A 15,650-nucleotide genomic window follows, 5' to 3' on the forward strand; every position below is an offset into this window, starting at 1 on the left:
ATAATGGGCCCAACATAGTCCTCCATACAGAATAATGGGCCTCACATAGTCCTCCATACAGAATAATGGGCCCCCATAGTTCTCCGTACAGAATAATGGGCCCCACATAGTCCTCCATACAGAATAATGGGCCTCACATAGTCCTCCATACAGAATAATGGGCCCCCATAGTTCTCCGTACAGAATAATGGGCCCCACATAGTCCTCCATACAGAATAATGGGCCCCACATAGTCCTCCATACAGAATAATGGGCCTCACATAGTCCTCCGTACAGAATAATGGGCCCCCATAGTTCTCCGTACAGAATAATGGGCCTCACATAGTCCTCCATACGGAATAATGGGCCCCACATAGTCCTCCAAACATTATAATGGCCCCACATAGTATTATGGGCCCCATATAGTCCTGCAAACATTATAATGGCCCCACATAGTCCTCCTTATAGTATTATGGGCCCCACATAGTCCTCCTTATAGTATTTTGGGCCCCACATAGTCTTCCATATAGTATTATATAGTATTATGGGACCCACATTGCTTTCTATACAGAATAATGGCCCCACATAGGGGTGGTGGTTCTGGTGTCGCGGGCCAAATATAATCACCGTACGGTTCAGTCTGACATGAGTGCTCCGGCTGCTGCACACATTACACCAATGGTATGACTGCCCCTGATACCAGGCTGTATACAGATAGGGGGCATCATAGGACTGGTGGGTACAGTATATCACAATTACATGATAATGATGTACCAATGTAAGACATTACCAATATATTTTCCTAATAAATTAATATTGATCAGATCTAATCACTTTGGCATCACAATAATAGTGTATGTAGATCTTGTGTGGCAGCCCACATCTCACCCCTGGCATGCACACTGGCACACTTCTTGCTCCATGCCCCCTCTAATAAGACTGCAACTTGTCCCTGTGTGAAGAATGGGGGAGAGAGTCTACCTCCTCTGCCTGTGCCGCCCCCAGATCCCTGTTGCATCCCCAGGAGGAGGAGGAGGAAGGGGAGATTTCCCTGGCAGCCGCTTTGCCACTTGCGAGTTGCTGCAGCAGCAGGTTCCTCTGCTCAGACTTGCAGAGGCGGAGGTGGAAGCGGAGGCGGCGCTGGGCTGCAGAGAGAAAAGCTCGGGCTCTGAGCCACTCACCACTGCAATGTACAGGGAGAGGGTAACCCTGTGCCAGTGACCCTGCCAGCCGCTGCCACCGACTGCTCTACGTCCTGCAGCCCGGGGACTGGCACTACTTCTGGCTCGTGTGCTGCCCGGATCCTGCTACTTCTGGGACTGACATCTGATAGCAGCAGGTAATGTCTCTCCTTAATTATATCTCCCAGGTATGGTGGGCACACTCTCCATATAATACTCTGTGTGGGACAGTGGTGCTATGTCATCAGTGTAACTTTTACTCTGTGCTCATCTGGTATCAAATGTGACATATTCATTCTGCACACTGCCCAATATGTCAGTGCAGCACCCCATGTGCCATCTCCAAAATGCCCAGGGACACCTGCAGATAGGAACCTACTCTGCCAATAAATCCTGTGCCCAGAGTTACAGAGCAGCTTATTCTTCATAGAGATTTCAGTGCATAGTCATTATATCATCCACAGGTCAGATCTGTAGGTAGTACATGCATCCAACACATGCACATAGATAGGAAATGTACACACACTATACATATATATATTTATTTGTATACACACACAGATATACATATATATGTATATATACATATATGTATGTATGTATATATATATATATATATATATATATATATAATACATACATATAAATGTCCTCTATACCACTTTAAATACCATGCTGTATGTGATTATTCAACATAATATTATGAATAAAGTCATTTATAATTATACTGTGTATCAAGATTATGGTGCTATTATTTATTGTTATGTAATCTGTACTGTATATGGCTACGCTGGCTTTTACATATGGTAATATATATCAATCTTTATCTGATTACTATCTAGTGATAGTATACTATGGACGCGAATATGGTATATTACAAAGTAATATTATTTTATATTATCATGTATACTTTATTGTACATATCTGTATGCAGATATATAATAGGAGTTCTGGTATTCTGTATCTCATCACTTTATGGCGCTATATTATTCTTTGGAGTTGGATATACTGTTGTACAGTATATTACCACTATGGACTACATTATACTGTATATGTGTGTGTGTGTGTATATGTATGTATGTATATATATATATATATATATATATATATATATATATATATATATATATAATATATAATATATATCACTATCCACATGTTCTGGATTAAGTGGGTGTTCTTCAGCCCAGGCAGAAAGTCTCCTCTATTAGGCAGAAATACTTTACAATGCCAATTGGCATCAGAAAAAGATAGTAATGTGTGGGCACCTAGTTTGCTGCTCACATGTGCTGTAACTTCCAGACATTGAGCAATACCATCAGCATGGAAGAGGTAAGTGTAGTATGGATGCAGTGTAGTCGCCTGTGCTATAACAAAACTATGCTAACTATTATGGGCAATTCTGTGTTGAAGCTGCTGGCACTGCTATTTGGCCTACACATGGGCACAACATTTGGGAAATAGATATAAAGTGGCATCACAGACTATCTAGCAGTATAATTTACATAATTGCATGTGCAAAGCAGATGTGATCAGGGTATACAGGGGTGGATTATGGTGGGGCATACATCTAAAATGTTTTTAAGCACATGAATCTATGATTGTGGCTTACAAACTGCAGGATCCAGGATGAATTAATGCTATACTAATATGGGGCCATATGCAGACAGTAACATTGTCCGTTCTCAGTCCAGTCTATGTGATTATTATAACTAGTTGCTTCTGATCACACTTACTGCCTGCAATCTAGTTATACTGAATAGGTGCCATCAAACGCTGCTTGCCTTGTATGTGTCATGTACTATATGATCTAATGGCTGGTTGGTAGTTATGCCGCCTTCTACAACAGCTGAAAAACACCAGCAATAACTTTGAGATTAAAACCCGGCTGGAAGAAAGTGATTTATTTTGTTTTATTAAAAATATGCCAATTCCAACCGAGCCAGAGGGACCCATATTAAAAAAGAACATCGCAGAGAGGAATCTTCTCCTACACTACATATAGTTACTCTAATAATACAGTATTTAGTAACCAGTACATAACACAAAAGTAATTGCTGGGAAGAGGCAAAAATATTGTATTATTGTAATTGCCCAAATTTTAGCATTGTACATGGAACTTCCCTGCAAAAAGAGCATCTTCAGTTTTAGGGTTCATGGTTATTTGTTTGTTTTTTTAGTCATTTTTGTGTCTCGTTTTTCTTTTTTTTGCTGTCAGATTTAGTAACGTTTGATGAATTTAGTGCACATTCAAAGATTTTTTTAGCTTTTGTTTTATTTGCATTTTTTTGGGAAACTATCTTTCAACCCTTTCAATCGGCTTTAAAATGTTGAATGTCTCCTAAAAGAGTACAATTGGCAAAAAATGCAAAAAGTCTCAAATGATCAATTAGCCCAAAACATCTGGATAATGAAAACCACGTCCATATTGTGCAGCAAACCTAAAAAATGATGAGGAATGAAGTAAGTCATGTAAAAGTGGAGTGAAAACCATAATCATTTGGCAGCTGTCTATGTATAAGTGTACATGCAGTGGTAACTGTCAGTCACTGATAGGACCGCCTACTGAATTGTACCTCACTGATAGGACCGCCTACTTGACCATCCGTCACTGATAGGACCGCCCACTGGACCATCCGTCACTGATAGGACCGCCCACTGGACCATCCGTCACTGATAGGACCGCCCACTGGACCATTCATCACTGATAGGACTGCCCACTGGACCATCCTTCACTAAAAGGACCGCCCACTGGACCATCCATCACTGATAGGAACGCCCACTGGACCATCCATCACTGATAGGAACGCCCACTGGACCATCCGTCACTGATAGGAACGCCCACTGGACCATCCGTCACTGATAGGAAAGCCTACTGGGCAAAACAGCCCAGTCTATTCAGCTCCCCCGGATCTATAACATATTGCCTGCTGATTAGACTGCATTTTCATTGTGACAGGTTCCCTTTAAATAATTTCTGGTTGCTTGCTTATCAAAGAGGAGTATGCCCCTGAAAATTGACACGTCACACCAGCGGCATTGTTAAGATGCTAGTCTGAACTGTGCGCTCTCCTATACTGCAAGCAGAGGCAGCTTTGCTTTAGAGCAAAGTTTTTTAGCAAACAGCTTGCATGTGCGTACTCCTTGCCTAGAAAATTGGCCACCTCTGATAAACTGCAGGGGTAGCTGGTAACCTAGGCAACGAGCAGTAAACTATAAAATTGAAAATCCTTCTTTCCTTGAGAATAACGTACATTGTAATGTTGCTGGTTTTTACAAGCCGTTTGCAATTTTACCAATTTAAGAAGTTGAGACAACCTCTTTAATGTTTTTTTTTAATACAAATGCACAGGTAACCAGCACTGCAGCGACTCAGTCCTTGTGCAGAGACTCCAGAAGCTCGACCTCATCAGCTGGAGCAATCAATCTTACCATCGGGTGCAACTCCCTCCAGAAACAAACTAAGTCACAATTCATACATGAAGAAAGGGAGGTGGCACACCGATGTAATAAAATCTTCTTTTACGGACGCGTAGAAGCGTGATAGACACGCGAAACAGCCGTCGTCCGCAAAAGGCGCCGCTTCCCTGCATTTTTAATGGAAATGGAATAAAAGAAGATTTTATTACATCGGTGTGCCACCTCGCTTTCTTCATGTATGAATAATGTTTTTTTTAGTTCGTTTTGGCTCTTATTTTGTGAAAATAACGGACAAGCCCTCTAAACGTTGTCAATCTACAGTCAAGTACAGCTTTTCAGAATAAATTCAATGGGTAGCGCAGATGTGCATTTTTTTCTCGCTGAGAGACCGCATGGGGAAAAATTGCAGCATTGCAATTCTTTAACATAGGAAACTCCATTTAGTCTTGTAGGTTATTAATAACTGCTGCTGTAAGAAAACGGATTGCACATGCATTGTGACTCGCCCCCAGGGCCGTGGGGTACTCGGCAGCTGGGCCTTAGGGCTGCTTTAGGGGGAGATCACTGTGGCTGGCCCGGTCCATGACCCAGGGCGGTCAGTGCAAAAAGGGGGATATTTATAGGGGATTTGTCGTGACGCCACCTGTGGTGTCTGGTGAGGATCACCAGCGCTGCAACAGTCCTCTGAGGCAGATGGTAGGGCAGCTTGTGATGGAATGGCTCCCCACAGGTGGAGCGGGCCTCGGGGCAGCGTGGGGGATGTATTGGATGGCAGGGGCAACTATTTATACTATAGGTATTTCTACTTATTCACTGAACCTGACAGGGGCCTGGCCTTTGGTGCTACGTGTTGATCTGCGTAGTACGGGAGTGTGGATGGTATCTGTGTCTGTACCGTCTGCTACCCTGTCAGTTCTATGTGTGGGTAGATTGTAAAACTGCCTTAACCTCTTTATGGGACTAGCAAGTATACCATTGGCTGGGCCTTCTTGCTCTGCTCCAGCCGGGGATCCTCCTTTCCGGGATTCTTCTTGAGCAGGCTCTTCTGGGGCACTTACAGGTTCTACTTGCTGTGGAGGGTCTTCTGGCTGTTGGTAGAAATGCATCACAGGTATTATTACTGCTCCTCCTAGTTGGGGCCAATCTGCCGGGAAATCTCCTAATTCAGTATGTATTACTGCTTCTTTAGGCTCCTCCGGTACAGTGAGAGGCACTTCTTCCTGGGGCTTTAGCAGACCTGGACACAACTTCAGATGGTCTCTAGTTACCGTTGCAGTCGTTCTTCCTCCGTCCTTGGTAATTAAACAGGTCTTCCTGTTATCAAATCTTGAATTTAACACAGTGTAGGGTTCCCTCTCCCACTGGTCATCAAGTTTGTGGTTTCTTCTTTTTCTCTTTAGCACAACTTCTCCAGGTGCTAAGGGTTCTGCTGGTGCACTCTTGTTGTACTGTGCTTCCTGCTTGTCTCTTACCCTATTCAGACTGTCTTCGACACAGGCCTGTACTCTCCTGTACTGCTCCTGTCGCGTCGTGTCCCAGTCCTCAGTGGACATATCTGCTTCGGGTTCTACTACACCAAGCTCCAGGTCCATGGGCAACTTTCCGGGTCTTGCTCGCATGAGATATGCTGGAGTACAATTGGTGGAACTCACAGGTATGTGGTTGTACAAATCTACCAGGTAGTTTGTCTGGCCACTGGTTTCTTTCTTCTAGCGGTAAGGTCTTCAACAGGTCGATGACGATGTTATTCATCTTTTCACATAACCCATTGGTTTGGGGATGGTACGGTGTAGTCCGGATCTTCTTACACCCATACAGATGGCAGAACTCCTTGAACAATTCGGCTTCGAAGGCAGTGCCTTGATCTGTCAGCACCTGCTCCGGGTATCCATGGGGCCTGCAGAAGTATGCCTGAAACGTCTTCTCCGCAGTTTCTGCTGTCAGATCCTTGACGGGGGAGACCACCAGGAACCTGGAGTAGTGATCCACCATGGTCAGGGCATAGGAATATCCTGACCTGCTGGGTGACAGCTTGACATGATCCAGGGCCACGATTTCCAAGGGTCGAGGTGTCTTGATGGGTTGCAGGGGTGCCTTCTGGCTGCTGTAGTCTTTTCTTCTGAGGCTACAGGGTCCACAATCCCGGCACCATCTCTCTATGGAACTCTGCATTCCAACCCAATAAAACCGACCTTTCAGCAGGGTTTCTAGCTTCTTCCTGCCAAAGTGCCCCGCTTGATTGTGGTAGGCCTCCAACACCATCTGGATGTCCGTCCTGGGCACTACGATCTGCCATACCATCTCATGGGTCCTCGGGTTGACGTACCTTCGGCACAGCTTCTCTCCATAGATGAACAGCCGGCTTCTCTCATTCCACAGTTGCTTGGCTTGTGGAGACACGTCCTTCTCCAGGGAGGAACCTTCCTGGGTTATCAGTTCCTTGATACGGCTGACAACTGGGTCGCTGTCCCAGGTCTCCTTCCAGCTGTGGTGAGGCAAAGGGTTTAACGTCTTACCGTGATGCCTCCTGGAGGCTCGTTGCTCGTGGACCATTCCATTACGGTGGAAGGCAGGTAGCTCAATCTCCTCCAGGTCATCCACTTCTTCAGTGTCCGACTGGTGAGGCATCCTGGACAGGGCATCGGCGTTGGCATTCTTGCGGCCTGCCCGGTACTTAATGGTGAACTGGTAATTTGACAGCCGAGCTATCCATCGTTGTTCCATGGCTCCTAACTTGGCTGTTTCCAGATGAGTCAAGGGATTATTATCAGTGTAGGCAGTGAACTTACTGGAGGTTAGGTAGTGCTTGAACCGCTCGGTGATGGCCCAGACCAGGGCCAGGAACTCCAACTTGAAGCTGCTATAGTTATCTGGGTTCCTCTCGGTCGGGCGGAGCTTCCTGCTTGCATAGGCGATCACCTTCTCTCGGCCATTCTGCTTCTGACTTAACACAGCTCCTAATCCCTCGTTGCTGGCATCAGTGTACAGCAGGAACGGTTGGCTGTAGTCAGGGTAGGCAAGGATCTCTTCCCCGGTCAGGATCCCCTTCATCACCTCAAAGGATTCAGCTTGCTCCTTACCCCACTGGAACGGGGGGGGTTCTGCCTCTCCCGGACTGTCCTACCAGGAGATCTTGCAAAGGTGCCGCTTTCTTGGTATAGTCCTTCACAAACCTCCGGTAATATCCGACTAGTCCCAGGAACTGACGTACCTCCTTGAGGCTCTTCGGCTCCGGCCATTTCCGGATGGCAGTGACCTTTTCCGGGTCCGGTGCTACTCCTTCTGGACTGACGATGTGCCCCAGGTACTGTACCTTTCGCTTGAGCAGGTGGCACTTGGAGGGCTTCAGCTTCATCCCATACCGGGACAGCGACTCAAATACCTCTGCCAGGTGCTTCAAATGGTCCTCGTACGTTTTGGAGTACACTATCACGTCATCCAGGTATAGCAATACTGTCTCGAAGTTGCGGTGTCCCAAACAGCATTCTACCAATCTCTGGAACGTTCCGGGGGCGTTGCAGAGTCCAAACGGCATACTGTTGAACTCGCAGAGTCCCATCGGGGTAGTAAAGGCCGTCTTCTCCCGATCCTCCTCAGCAACAGCTACTTGCCAGTACCCACTAGTGAGGTCAAGGGTGGAGAAGTAATTTGCAGATTTAATGCCGCCAGGGATTCCTCTATACGGGGCAAAGGGTATGCATCTTTGGGTGTTATGCGATTTACCTGTCTGTAATCCACACACATTCTCATGCTTCCGTCGTTTTTCCTGACTAGGACCAGGGGAGCTGCCCAGGGACTACAGCTATCCCTTACTACCCCTGCCTTCTTCATGTCGTGCAACATCTCCTTCGCCTTCTGGTAGTGTGCTGGTGGTATGGGCCTGTAACGTTCTTTGATGGGTGGATGGTCACCTGTGGGTATATGGTGTTGTACCCCTTTAATCCTCCCAAAGTCAAGTGGGTGTTTACTGAATACCTGCTCATATTCCTGAACCACCCGGTGTACACCCTGCTTCTGATGGGCAGGAGTGGTGTCTGTCCCCACATGGAGCTGTTGACACCAATCCTTCACCTGGGTTCCCGGGTCATTATCCTCCACTTCGTCTGGTGAGGTTAAGGACTCCGCCGTGTGTATGGAGTTGTTATCTACTGTGTACAGTTTGGCAACAGTGGCATAGCGTGGTAATCTAACCTCGTCCTCCCCATAGTTTAGGAGGCGTACGGGCACCCTCCCATTGTGTACATCCACCACCCCTCTGGCAGTCAAGAGTGTAGGTCTATGCTCCGAGCTAAGGGGCTCTACTACCGCCTGGTAGCTCCGTCCTTTGAGACCTATTGCTGCTCTACACCAAATCAGCATCTCACTCATCGGGGGGATCACAATGGGTATCGGGTCGGTCACCCATACATTACCAATTTCACCACCTGATAGCTTTACCTGTTGCTGGTAGATAAGGGCTCGGATCTCTTTCTGGAGCACCCTCCGCTGCCCTGGTCTGGCGGTGTCAGCCATCTGTTGGAGCAAGAACAACACTTCTCCCAAACAGTTACTAACAATATTTGTGCCAAGTACCATATACAAGTCTGTATCATCAGGATTAGTCTCTACTACAATTAGTCCCTGGTCCTTCAGTTCCACTCTTCCCACCTTTACTGCCACATCCTTAACCCCGACTAGGTTAAGGGGGAGGCCATTAGAGGCATACACAGAAAGGTTTGGATCTGGCGGGTGAAGTTCGTCTATAGACCAGAACCTTTTGTAGAGGACATCAGGCATGATGGTTACCTGAGATCCTGTGTCCAGCAGGGCAGGTGTCGTGATGCCGTCCAGCACAATGGACAGGAAAGGTCTTCCTCCCACGAACCGGCGGTACCAGTTTGATGGGCTTGGTTGGTCTACTCCTGGGTGTCGGCCCTCGGCCCCAGGGTTTGCTCATTTAAAGGACAGTTCCGCACTGTGTGGCCTGCCTTCTGGCAGCGCTAGCAGATGAATTCTCCTGGTGGGTGACGTTGGTCGCTGGTCCTCCTCCGGGGTGGCTTTGTCCTCCTTCTACTTCTCATCCAGGGGACATCCTCAGGGCTATCGGCTATCAGGATCCTTCCTTCCGGCTCAGGCTCCGTCTGGAGCTGCAGGGTGCTCATGACAGTGGCCAGGGTTTTACTTAACTGGCGCACTTCAGAGCGTAAGCCGTCCAGCTCGTTAGGGGGCACTGTTTGCATCCTTGTTTCAGCCGTCAATGGAGGAGCAGTGGGTGCTGCGGGCACTGGGGTGGCCCCACCCTGGTAACGCTGAATAGCAGTGTCTGTTGTTTCCAGGGGCTGCAGGCCCTTTATAGCCATGTCCTTAAGGGTGTCAAAGGTGGCATCTGGATGGTCTAAGGCCCACCACTGTACAGTTCTGCTCTCTTCTTGGGACTTCAACCCCCGGATGAATTGTTCCGTCAGCATTTTATTTTCCTCATGGATGCTGGCTGGACTAACCTGTTTCAGGGCCCGCAGGGCCTCCTGTAAGCGCCAGGCATAGTCCCGGATACTGTCCTCGGGTTTCTGGACACACTGGTAGAACCTCATCCGGAGATCTGTCTCGGTGCGGTTTTCAAACGCTGTTTGCAATCTTTTAAAGATGATGGACACTGATTCTTGGTCTGCGGCTGGCCAGGTTTCAACTTCTCGCTCAGCAGCACCAGTCAATTGTCCTAACACTACAGCGGCTCTCTGCTTGCCAGTCATAGAATACATATCCAGTATGCCGCATATTTTCCTCTTGAATCCGGTTTACCATTATACTGGGGGAACCACTTTGCTCCAGGGATATACGGCAGGGCCATAGGTATCAACGGAGTTACGACCCCTGCTGGTGGAGCGACCGCTCCGGCCTGTGCAGCGCCGGGCGCAGGTCGGGCATCAGGAGCGTTAACCGGTGCTCCGGCGGCTTGCTGGTTGTCGGCCATGGTTGCGCCCCCCTAGTGAACCGGAGCCTACGGTCTTCTTCCAGGACCTTGCGTTGCTCGCGTCTGACGTCAGATGTCCTCTGGCTCCTTCCAGGACCTGACGCTTCCTGATTCGACGTCAGGGGTGGGGCGTGTCCTGGGCCTCGCGTGCTTCCAGCGGTTACGCCCCTCTTCTTCTCGCGCGGCAACAGGAAAAATGGCGGATATGGCGGGAAAATTTCACCACAGTGAGTAACACAGTCTTTTAAGGCGCACAGTACCCGGTAGCAACGGGCACGTGATCCTGTTCGTGACGCCAGGAAAGCTGACTCACCCCCAGGGCCGTCGGGTACTCGGCAGCCGGGCCTTAGGGCTGCTTTAGGGGGAGATCACGGTGGCTGGCCCGGTCCATGACCCAAGGCGATCAGTGCAAAAAGGGGGATATTTATAGGGGATTTGTCGTGACGCCACCTGTGGTGTCTGGTGAGGATCACCAGCGCTGCAACAGTCCTCTGAGGCAGATGGTAGGGCAGCTTGTGATGGAATGGCTCCCCACAGGTGGAGCGGGCCTCAGGGCAGTGTGGGGGATGTATTGGATGGCGGTGCAGGGGGGAGATGGCAGGACGGTCCCGGAGGAAGGACGGACACTCACACGGGGGTAAGCTTCAGTACCTTTACTGGTGATGCTGCTGGCACGGTCCAGGGTACTCTAGGTGAAGGGCGCACTTCTGGACTCTCCCCAGTGAGCGGGTATAGGGCCTCCTGATCCGTTGCTTATTTCTCTAAGCTTCTGGCCTGCCTGGAGCTGGGCCTAGCTTGGTTACTCTCTCTGCACCTGCTGACCGGGTGGTAGGGCCTTCTCTTTAGAGATCACTCTCCCTGGACGCTGGGACCTCCGTGACTCCTAGCCCTGGTACTTTAGTCAGTGTTTGGTGAACCAGGGACCTGTAGTTCTCCAGGGGTTCCGGTGGTTCCTACTGGGTATAAGGAGTCCCTGTAGGTGCGGACCCGGTATCCGGTATATATCTCGGGGTGAGCCTGGTATGCTCCTCTGCCCCCTTAGCTCCACTCTCCTTTTCCTCTCGCCTTTGGCCACACTCGGGGCCCTCACTACTTGGCAGCTGGTGTGCTGTGTCTTCACCGCTCTCTGAGCGTCGGCACGCTCTCTGCTTACCCTGAGCTGTGTTCCTCTCTGAACACTAAACTGTGACTAATCTAAACTGCCTCGTTCCACCTTCCCTATATATGTCCCTAACGGGCTCCCTCTGCTGGTCTGAGGTGGAAGGTGGAGGTGTATGAATGTAGTGAGGGCCTCTTGTGGAGAAGTCCATCCATGCACCCTTTTGGGTTCTGTGGCACCAATGCGCAGCAGGGCGCCACAATTGCATACGGATGATGATTGAGACAAAAATCGTTTGAGGTTTCTGAGTTTTTTTACACGCTCGTGTGAACTTAGCCTTAGACTAACAGAAGATGCAATAAATTTATCAAACTGACTCATTTTTTATGATCAATTTGGAAAACCTTGCTAGCTATGTTAAGCTTATTCCATACCAATGTTTTACAACAACATTTTGGTGTAGTTTCGCCCATTTTGGTGCGTTTTACTCCACACTTATTTTTCTATGCACTATCTTACTAAAATTGTCTAAAACACATAAATATTGCATGAGGTATGTAGTCTTTTGGAACAATTTGTTGCAACATTTTGGTGCATTAAATTTGGGGAATCTTTCCCAATGTCATTAACCCACAAATGTAAAATTTAAGATGTTTGTGATAAAGATAGGCTATCATTTTATTTTCCGAGGTAACTCCTTTAAGAGTGAACAAGCATGTGTACTACTATGTGTCGCTACAGATAATTGTAGATGTAGCGCAGCCAGAAATGTTAAGTCTTTGTTACATATTTTGGGTGTTTTCTCTTTGTTTTGCTGTTTTTTTGCAAATGGATAGGACATGTTCACTCTCTATGGCACCTAAGTGGATGCACTCTGTGTCATCACTTGTGGATTCCCTCTCCTCTCTTCAATGAAGCAATGAATGATGAGCCGCAGCTGCATATCCCTCCTCCCTCTCCTCCTGTTTCTATTTATTGTGTTTAGTGAGGAGTTTTCTAAACATTAACAGAGACCCTGAAAGCAGTATAATCAGCTAACATTTCCTTTAATAAGATCTATTGCATATGTCCATTTATTTAGATGTCCAACTGATGGATATCTTTCATTTAATAATTATATTGTTTGTCATGTAAAAAATATGTTTAAAAATATCGCACAACATTGCATTATTTTTTGCTCAATTATGCAACCCCTTTCGAATGCCCTCAGTATGTTAAATAAAATTAGGAAAATATCATACTTATGGGGCAGCACGGTGGTGGCTCAGTGGTTAGTATTGCAGCCTTGCAGCACTGTGGTCCTGGGTTCCAGGAGGCAAACATGCTTTTTCCTACTTTTATTTAGCACACTGGGGCCTGGGGCATTCAAAGGTGTTATCCAGTAGTAGACAATCTCTTTAACCAAGATTAGTTGTAGTCTGTAATAGGGATATGAAACAGATGACAATGTGCCTTAGTGAACATAATAAATATATTGCACGTATCAGGCCCCATTTCAGGACCCAAAGTAGTATAACATAATATACTAAAATAGACAAGTTGCTATAGAAACAGCTTTCCATTTACAGTGTTCATCTTTAGATATTAAATACTAGTATAAAATCAGTATTAAAATTGTAATACCTTGTAATACCTGCTCCACATTACAGTAATATCATTCATATCCAGCCGTGTTTAATCCTTTTATGTTTTGGCTAATGATGATGATTTTTTGGCTAATGATGCTGTTCAATGTAACTATTTAACTATTTTTTCATCCCATAAGATGATGATATATGGCTAAGATATCCCTAACATTATATTCATTGAAGGTCTAACCTCTGAGACCCCCTTGATCCTAAGAATGGAAGGGATGCAGCTCTACATTCCCTGCACTGTTTTACCTTGGCACAACAGCCACCGGCCACCTAGTAGTTGTAAAGTCTGTCTGAGGCTGTCAGCTCAGACTTGGATATAGCCCCTTCATCTATCCCAGAGGAATCCGGCTTTCACCTTTTAACCCAGAGTATAAACAGTATATACAGAGTTCTGGACTTACAATGGGCCTCTTTGGGTTGTGTCCACTGAGTAGCTGCTGGCTGGAGGAGCGAGCTTGAGGCAAAAGTAGTCAAACTAGTCGTGTCAGTAACTGGAGGGACAGAACCTGGGATAGAATCAGAAAGAAAAACCATAGTCTGGGAAATAGCAAGGGACAGAAATCAGTATGTCAGTAAAAGTAGAGTCTACGGTGAGGATCAGGGAGAGTAGAAAGAGCAAGTCGAAGTCAGAATATGAAGCCTGGTCATGATTAGGAACAGAACATTACAAAGCACAACAGCAATATAGGGAAACCAAATGCAGTAACTGGCAACTCCCAATAGAGTGCTGGCAGTTTAAAGAGGGCGTGTTAGGGTTGCCCTATAGTCTGTCTACAGCAGGAAGATGATTGTACCTACTGACCAGCTGGACAGCACACACGCACATTCTCCCTGGCTCTGAGGAACCATAAAGTCCCAGCCACACTAGTGTTTCTTCCTAGCTGGACAGCATCTGCATTGCGTCCTTCATCACCAGCACCACCAGCAGAGTGCACCTAGTATTAGAGGCAGATGGCGCTAAAGAAAGTCCTGATAGGGATATAACATTATCTACACCCTTTTAAGAGGGGCCTCTGGACCCTTAGGTCCAGGCTTATCAGGAAATGATTGAAGAGATTTCCTGATAAGAATGCCAGCATTTATGCTACTAGCCAGAACCCAGGATCTCTCCTCTGGACCATAACCTCTCCAGTGAACCAGATACTGTAAGGACCCTATCTCCATACAGGAACTAAGATGAAAAGGTGGATGTCTGACGGGGTAAATCGGCAGTGTATTTAGAGCAAAGATTTATTAAATACTTCGGGTATCAGAAAGTACAGAGGAAATTTCAGATGGAAGGCAACAGGTTTAACAACCTCAATTATTTTGTATGGACTAATAAATTTGGGCCTCAATTTAAAAGTAGGAACTTTGAGTTTGATTCTTTAATGCAGTGTTCCTCAACTCCAGTCCTCAAGGCCCACCAACAGATCAGGATTTCCTTAGTATTGCACAGGTGATGTAATTATCATCTGTGCAATACTAAGGAAATTCTGAAAACATGACCTGGTGGTGGGCCTTGAGGACTGGAGTTGAGGAACACTGCTTTAATGGATAACTACACCTTCTCCCTAACATCAAAACTTGGCCCACTTGTACATCTCCTTGAAATCTGTCCACTTTATGATTCCTTCAAGTTCTCTTGACTTAAAGAGAATCTATCAGTAGGATCGTCCCCTCAAAGCCGTCTATTTGGCCATGCAGGTCAGAGGAAGCTGAATAAAATAATCACTTGATATCAGTGATATGGTGTCTTATTCCAGAGAAATCCATGTTTTTCTTGAGCTGTTCCAGGCTATTGGGAGGATAGTGATCTGCATGAAAATCAGCTCCCAGAGCTTATTTTACATGAAGGAGAGTTACCAGCGTGATGTGTGATGATTACCAGTGTGATGTGTAATGGCCGCTCTCTGCTCTCCTGATCTCACTGCAGAGCTGTGTGTGATTATACCTGACTCATCTGCAGGTTCCTCTCAGCTTCAGCTTACATCTCACAGGCTCACAGGCAGGCAGGGTTGTAATATTGTTGCAATACCGCACTGCTGTGAGAGCTGCAAAAAATGTGTTTGCAAGTAGACAAAAATCAGTTCTCCAGTTCAGTGTTAGTTTCAGGTCTCAAACTGGTAATTCCCCCTTATATTTAACCCCTTAGCGACTGAGCCAATTTTAACCTTAATGACCTGGCCAAATTTTTGAAATATGACCAGTGTAACTTCATGTGCTAACAACTCTGGAACACTTCAACGTATCCCAGTGATTTTGAGATTGTTTTTTTGTGACACATTGTACTTTATGTTAGTGGTAAATTTTGGCAAATATGTTTTGCGTCCATTTGTAAAATTATCGGAATTTTGGTGAAAATTTTGAAAAATTTGCCATTTTCTTTATATCCTTAAACCAGT

The 15,650-nt window shown here is 46.5% G+C and overlaps 1 protein-coding gene across 2 annotated transcripts in view; it reads left to right on the forward strand.

Moving 5' to 3' along the window:
- The first annotated feature begins 999 nt into the window (after positions 1 to 999).
- Positions 1,000 to 15,650, forward strand: part of ANKRD34B (ankyrin repeat domain 34B) — an 85,570-nt gene continuing 70,919 nt past the window's right edge. For both annotated transcript variants that reach the window (XM_073679294.1, XM_073679303.1), the window contains exon 1: positions 1,000 to 1,318. The gene's annotated coding sequence lies outside the window, so the exon portion shown is untranslated. The remainder of the gene's footprint in view (positions 1,319 to 15,650) is intronic.

Source organism: Phyllobates terribilis, unplaced genomic scaffold (genome assembly GCF_046119375.1).
Source record: "Phyllobates terribilis strain yellow unplaced genomic scaffold, ASM4611937v1 Scaffold_1__5_contigs__length_1240528914, whole genome shotgun sequence".
Classification (NCBI taxonomy): domain Eukaryota; kingdom Metazoa; phylum Chordata; class Amphibia; order Anura; family Dendrobatidae; genus Phyllobates; species Phyllobates terribilis.